The 8,309-nt window shown below is 42.4% G+C and overlaps 1 pseudogene; it reads left to right on the top strand.

Moving 5' to 3' along the window:
* Positions 1 to 5,076, top strand: part of LOC135536962 (C-type lectin domain family 4 member M-like) — a 38,849-nt pseudogene extending 33,773 nt beyond the window's left edge.
* The last annotated feature ends 3,233 nt before the right edge of the window (positions 5,077 to 8,309 follow it).

The raw sequence follows: 8,309 nt of genomic DNA on the forward strand, positions 1-8,309 counted from the left end.
ATGTTTTTGGATGACTTAATGACAATGTTGCTGCTAACACTATTCCCTGTGCACTTAGTGTTACTGCACATGTGATGTTGGCTGTGTAAACCGGATGCACCTGGGATATAGACGTCCATGAATCTGATTATGCGAACATGATTACCTTGATAACTACGGGCGGACATCTTGGATGCAGTCTCCAGCTGTTATTGTACCTCAGTGGTCTCCTCCGACATACCATTAGCATGGAGCTCCTCAAACTTACACAGCTGATTCTAATCATCAAAGCTCTCTGCCAACCCAAAACCGAAGATGTCAGTTTGAGAAACTCTGCTTTAAGCACTGTAGCTAGAATAAGAAAAAAATTGCGCACCAATCCAGTTTTAGTCACCCTACAACAGTGCCAGGGCAACAGGGGGCCTCAACACTTATTACACAGGAGAGGTCAGGGCCCCAGGAGTGATACCAGTTAGTACTGACATCCAATGTGACACTACAGAGGAAGAGGGTGGTCTACAGTGAAAACCAAAACCACCTGTGCACAAAACATCCGGTTCATCAAGAAGCTGCAGAGTCCTGGTGGTAGTGGACAGTGCAGACAACTGTGTTTTAGAGTGGTTGTGAGCTACAGTCCACCCCATCCCAGGGCCGGTTTACCCAGGGCCGGTTTCCCAAAAGCATCTTAAGTCGAAGTCCATCATTATTACCACAGGATCCTATTGTAGTTAGGACTACATCCAATCAGGTCTCTGTCACCAACACTACAGCTGTACCTGTAGTTAGTACTACATCCAATCAGGTCTCTGTCACCAACACTACAGCTGTACCTGTAGTTAGTACTACATCCACCCAGGTCTCTGTCACCAACACTACAGCTGTACCTGTAGTTAGTACTACATCACCCAGGTCTCTGTCACCAACACTACAGCTGTACCTGTAGTTAGTACTACATCCACCCAGGTCTCTGTCACCAACACTACAGCTGTACCTGTAGTTAGTACTACATCCACCCAGGTCTCTGTCACCAACACTACATCTGTACCTGTAGTTAGTACTACATCCACCCAGGTCTCTGTCACCAACACTACAGCTGTACCTGTAGTTAGTACTACATCCACCCAGGTCTCTGTCACCAACACTACAGCTGTACCTGTAGTTAGTACTACATCCACCCAGGTCTCTGTCACCAACACTACAGCTGTACCTGTAGTTAGTACTACATCCACCCAGGTCTCTGTCACCAACACTACAGCTGTACCTGTAGTTATTACTACATCCACCCAGGTCTCTGTCACCAACACTACAGCTGTACCTGTTGTTAGTACTACATCCACCCAGGTCTCTGTCACCAACACTACAGCTGTACCTGTAGTTAGTACATCCACCCAGGTCTCTGTCACCAACACTACAGCTGTACCTGTTGTTAGTACTACATCCACCCAGGTCTCTGTCACCAACACTACACTACATCCACTGGTCTCTGTCACGCCAGTTGTACCTGTAGTTAGTAACGACATCCACCCAGGTCTCTGTCACCAAACACTACAGCTGTAGCTGTGTACGACATCCACCCAGGTCTCTGTCACCAACACTACAGCTGTACAGTTAATACTACATCCACCCAGGTCTCTGTCACCAACACTACAGCTGTACCTGTAGTTAGTACGACATCCACCCAGGTCTCTGTCACCAACACTACAGCTGTACCTGTAGTTAATACTACATCCACCCAGGTTTCTGTCACCAACACTACAGCTGTACCTGTAGTTAGTACGACATCCACCCAGGTCTCTGTCACCAACACTACAGCTGTACCTGTTGTTAGTACTACATCCACCCAGGTCTCTGTCACCAACACTACAGCTGTACCTGTATGTGTGGCTCAGTCGGTAGAGCATGGCGCTTGCAACGCCAAGCGTCGTGGGTTCGATTCCCGCTGGGACCACCCATATGTAAAAGTAGTGGCCCCAGCCGACTTGTAAGTCGCTTTGGACAAAAGCGTCTGCTAAATGGATATATATATATATATAGTTAGTACTTCATCCACCCAGGTCTCTGTCACCAACACTTCAGCTGTAGCTGTAGTTAGTACTACATACACCAGAGGGCCACCTTTGACTGTCCCTGTATCTAATGGTCTGTGTGATGTTCTCTCCTCCTGTGGAATAGAGTAGAGCTGTAGAGTTGTATAATAGTTCATGTTGGTAGATGTCATGTGGAACAGTGGAATCAGTGCAGAGAGAGTTGTGCCATTAGATGTAACCAGTATGTATATGTTATGTTGTACTGAAAGACAGGGTGGAGATATGAACTTCTTGTCATAAAACATGTGAAGTGTTTTCATTCTTCTTTCTATTCTATTAAGTCTGTCAAACTGAATCTATGGAGATATTGTCAGAACTTCTATTTTTCATTCTGATTAAATCTTCACAGTCAACATAGATAGGACAAAGACCCTGATATGATCATTGTTGCCATTCACACTCCTTGGCAGATCTAGGATCAGGATCACACAGATCTAGGATCAGCTTTCCTTCCCCCAAACCTAACCTTAACCATTTGTGGTGGAAATGCAAAACCGACCTAAGATCAGCGTCTAGGGACAACTTCCCCCTACACCACCGTTCACAGTGTGAAAGCCATAGTCTCCATGGTCTCCATTTGAAGGCTGGTGGTGCTGTAAACTCAGGATATTTGTAGTTTATATGCCAATTAACAGGATCCCCATTTATTTGAGCAGATCCAATATTGGGTCCCTGTCAATTCACACATAATGTGTGTTTTTCACTGATTAGAAACTAAAGCTGGAACAAGTCACATGGTGGCCAATGTTGTGTGGATTTGACAGTTTCCCCTTCACTGTGGTTGACAGTTTAAAAAATAGTGACACTACCATTAGTTACACAGACGCAGGACAGTGCAGGGACAAGACACAGAGTTGAGGTTAGAAGTAGAAGTTACTGTGTTTCACCACAAGAGTTTAATTATGTCAGAGGGAGTCTATAAATCCCAGATGGATTTAATGACGATGAGCCAGATGCAATGAAGAACACAGACATTGATGGAAAATTATATGCCAACGTAAGAGCCTTCAAGTCCAGTACAAGAGATGGAGTTGTTGCTTCAGGTAAGATTCCATATGCAAACGCACACGCACACACTTACTTTAATAATTTGTGATTCAGCACATGTTCAGTGGTGGAAGAGACCCTCTGGAGTTGCTGCAGTGTGTCTGGGGCTGCTCTGTGTTCTCCTACTGGCTGGGATCATAGTCCTGTCTGTCTACTGTAAGTTTACTGTGTTTTTACTGAGACTTAAGTAGCCTACTAAATTATACTTACTAATTAATGGTGTTTTACATGTTTGATGAACTTTTCCCTTTTACAGATGGAGTCACTGATCATCACAACTCAGCACAGATAGACCAGCTTCAGACCAGTTACAACAGCCTGACTAAAGAGAGAGACCAGCTTCAGACAAGTTACAACACCCTGACTAAAGAGAGAGACCAGCTTCAGACCAGTTACAACACCCTGACTAAAGAGAGAGACCAGCTTCAGACCAGTTACAACACCCTGACTAAAGAGAGAGACCAGCTTCAGACCAGTTACAACACCCTGACTAAAGAGAAGACCAGCTTCAGACCAGTTACAACACCCTGACTAAAAGAGAGACCAGCTACATTCTGACAGAGTTTTCTTAGCGGGAGGCTTACCAATCTCAGTGAGTAAACCTACAGTAATAAATTATTATTATTATCATGTGTCTGTATTTTTTCATTAAGTGTACATCGTGATAAGTTGAAGGAAATTCATGTTTTCATCTTGAAGAACAAACCTGTCCTGAAGGCTGGCAGAAGTTTGAATCCAGTTGGTACTTCCTGTCTACTGAGACTAAAACCTGGAATGAGAGCAGAAAGGACTGTCTGGAGAGAGGAGCAGACCTGGTGATCATAAACAGTGACAAGGAACAGGTGAGAGAGAGAGAGAGAGAGAGAGAGAGAGAGAGAGAGAGAGAGAGAGAGAGAGAGAGAGATATGGGTGTTCAGTGGGTAGATATGATCAAATATATGTATCTTTCTCAACAACAGGAGTTTCTCTTCAACCTCAACAAGGGAGTCTGGATTGGTCTGACTGACTCTGTTACTGAGGGGACCTGGAGATGGGTGGACAGCACCCCACTGACAAACCCAAGGTAATACACTACTGCTATAATAACACTGACCAACCCAAGATAATATATTACTGCTATAATAACACTGACCAACCCAAGATAATATATTACTGCTCTAATAACACTGACCAACAAGGTAATATACTACTGCTCTAATAAATACAACAAGGTAATATACTACTATAATAACACTGACCAACCCAAGATAATATATTATAATACTGACCAACCCAAGGCTCTAATAACACTGACCAACCCAAGGTAATACACTACTGCTATAATAACACTGACCAACCAAGATAATACACTACTGCTCTAATAACGGCAGGGTTAGCGTTGGACTAGTAACCAAAAGGTTGCAAGTTCGAATCCCTGAGCTGACCCTGAACAGGCAGTTAACCCACTGTTCCTAGGCTGTAATTGAAAATAAGAATTTGTTCTTAACTGACTTGCCTAGTAAAATGAAGGTAAAATTAAAAAATTAACACTGACCACAGTGATATCTGACTGTTGTTAACCTGTGGGTACTGGTATTAACCATGATATCTGACTGGTTAACCCTGTAGGTACTGGTATTAACCATGATATCTGACTGTTGTTAACCCTGTAGGTACTGGTATTAACCATGATATCTGACTGTTATTAACCCTGTAGGTACTGGTATTAACCATGATATCTGACTGTTGTTAACCCTGTAGGTACTGGCGTAAACCACAGCCTGATAATGGTGCTGGCAGACTAGAATATGGTGAGGAGGACTGTGTTGAGATACGTAAAGATCAGTGTCCTCTGGAGTCATGGAATGACTTGTCATGTGACAGAAAAATCTACTGGGTTTGTGAGAAAGTTGTTTAACATCACCATGACAACATACTGTAACACATACAGCAGCACACAGTGCACGAAACTTCCTCCTTCATTCTCTCGCTCTCTCTGTGTGTCTCTCTCTCTGTAGCTCTCTCTCTCACAGACATTCTCTCTCTGTCTCAAACCCACACACACAACCTCACACCCACACTGCGTGCACACATGCATGCAAACTTATCTATTGTTGTGTTTATTTGCAGTATTATATTAATACAAGGCCTACTTATTTCCTGTTTGTAACTTCCTGTGTTTTATACCTCCTCAGGTTCAACATGAAGTCAGTACATTTGACTTTTCCATACACATAATTTCTAATTCAAATATATTCTACAGATATTTACATGCTCCAATTTAGGCCTGGTGATAACATTCTCAACACCATTACATACACTGTATAGGAGTTGACTGTATCACCAATCAATGAGTGTAGTAGAGATATCAAAGAATGTTACTTAATAATATTTAACAGTCAGTCTTTGTTGTCAATTTACATATAAGCACAATATCAAATGCTCATATTTGACTGTTGTTCTCCTATATGGGTCCCAAAAGATGGAAGTGTAGTGGATATTTTCAGTGGTTCAACTAGATGTCACTCAAAAACTCCTCAACCAATCAGGTTCATTAAGAGAAAGGGTGGCAGGTAGCCTAGCGGTTAAGATCGTTGGGCCAGGAACCAAAAGGTTGTTGGTTCAAATTCCTGAGACGACTATTTGAAAAATCTGTAGATGTGCCCTTGAGCAAGGCACTTAACTCTAATTGCTCCTGTAAGTCGCTCTGGATAAGAGTGTCTGCTAAATGACTAAACTGTAAATGCAGAGGAGAGACATGGGGGTTACTGTTGTCATCTCATCCTCACTGGTTAAAACTACCCACCCTCAATATCCACTAGGAGCAGTTTGTAGTGTCCCATCTATTGTCTGGACATTATAATGACCCATGTTTGTAGTCCTGGACCTCCTGAACATGTTGATGTATATTTGGGAGTAAACAGAGGGTCCAAATCAGCAGAAAGGTGAAAGGAAGGAGGAGTTCTGGAAACTCCCTGAATTATCTTGGGGCTGTTACATATGATATTTAATACATGTTAACAGCTAGTCTTTGTTCTCCACTTCCCCTCTATGATCTATATCTTCCTGGTATGATAGTGTCCTGTCCATCATCACAAATAGCAAGTCAGGTTCCCTGGGCAGGAGGACTGTGTTGAGATATACTCTGTACAAGCTGACCATGTAGAGACATGGAATGATTTATATTGTGCTGCAGAAAATGGTTTAACAATAACCACTGTAACAATCTCACACACACACACACACACACACACACACACACACAAACACTGTTTACTCCCAAATATACATCAACATGTTCAGGAGGTCCAGGACTACAAACATGATAATGATAACTACAATCATTATAATGTCCAGACAATAGATGTGACACTACAGTATGCACACAAGTAAGTAAACTTGTTCTATGTTTTGTATTAGCATAGCCACAACTACCATTTCATCATTTTGATACTTCGCTAGAGTTAACACCTACAACAGTCACACAGACAGAGACACACAGATGACTCAGAGACAGACATGTCACCAGAAGCAGAGACTTAACGTATAGAGGTCTTGCAGTTGACGTACGACGCCTCCTGGTGGCCATGTTGGAAGTCCACCACATTAATTCTCGAAGCAGAGACTTAATGTATAGTAGACCTACATAGAAAGAAAGACCCAGATATTGTTAAAGATGTGTCATAACTGTCCTGTTCGGGTCAGGTACCGTGGACCACACTCCTACAGAGACATCTCTCACACCCGCCAGAGGGGGAGAGATGGAGAGGTATGGAGGTGGCGGATTTTATGAAACCTCACGCCCTTTGTAAATCTTAAGGCAGCAGAGAAAATCCCTTTGTCCTCTTACTGCGGAGGAATGGAATGTATGTTGGGCCTATGGAGAACCTACCTCAGAACAGTAACATGCAATAAGGGGACTTTGGGACAATATGTGTTGTCAGACAAAATGGTGGTAATGACGATAGATGGAATATGAAAATCAATGTCGTTTTTGTTATGTTATTAAAAGTGAAATGATGAGGTTATAACGAAAACATTGCAACTTGAAGAGTTTCCACAATATGTACCTGAAGTTTGCACACTGTACGTTGTGTGGAAAATGTCCAGATCAAATAGAATGTTTCTGAAAAGATTAAATGTGACATTAGTTGTCTAAATAGGATATGTGTAAAATCCAGACTTTGCCTCGTAACTAGTTACGCCCAGAGAACTTGCCAAAAAGACGGAAACACCTCTTTCTGACCTGAGGGTATAAAACATGTGAGTTAAGCATTAACATAACAGACTACGTGACCATGTGCTGCAGCCAATGTCCTATTTGTTGTAACCCCACAACGCAACACGAGGTTGAAGAAGACAAAGGAACCTTTTAACAAATCTATGCTACGGATGAGTAGCTGTGTCTTGAATTCAAGCAAGACCACCCGGTTACCACACTCCAAGGAATCGTGTGTCAACACTGCTTTCATTCCTACGCTACACGGCTGACCATACTCAGAAGACCCCCGTTCAGAACAAGGCGAGGAAACAGGCCACTATGAGAAAGGACCCTGACATCGTGTGGACAATCAGAGAGTTACACCCGGTAACCAAAGAAGTGCTGCCATCAGAGAAGGAGGAACTCGGTCCACAAGGAGATGCCAAATCGGAGACCTTTGACACGTAATTACATCATTATATTCTGACCCATGAGAGCGGCAGTTCGGGGCAAGGTTAGGGCTAAACTCAGCATAGTTTACAAATGTACCCAGGTGTGCTTTTCACTTGTGCTCTCTCACTTTCTCACTCTTTTTAAATCCCCATTTTGTATAACATGTGCCATATTGTGTTGGCCAGCGAGGGACATGTTTTATTAAACTACATTCTAACCAATAGACTGTGTGTTTGTGTATCTTATATTATCATTTTAGCTCGTTAGTAAATAAATATTTAACTAAATTGGTGTGGCACGGATTATTTTGGGGGACTGGGGTTTGTGCAGATTCCCGGATTATGCAACGTTCAGGATGAGATTGTCGAGGAAATTAATTCATTAGCAACGGTTGTAAAATCAATATTCAGATATTCTTTGAGTTAATCTGGGAAAAAGCAACTCAATAAAACCAAACTTTCCCATGGTGCCCCATGTTGCTGAGGTAATAATTACCTGATTCATTTAATCATTATAAACAGTTAATATTTGAAATTCTTTTTTTTATTCTCTTAAATCTGTCA

The sequence above is a fragment of the Oncorhynchus masou genome, unplaced genomic scaffold, assembly GCF_036934945.1.
Source record: "Oncorhynchus masou masou isolate Uvic2021 unplaced genomic scaffold, UVic_Omas_1.1 unplaced_scaffold_688, whole genome shotgun sequence".
In the NCBI taxonomy this organism is placed as follows: domain Eukaryota; kingdom Metazoa; phylum Chordata; class Actinopteri; order Salmoniformes; family Salmonidae; genus Oncorhynchus; species Oncorhynchus masou.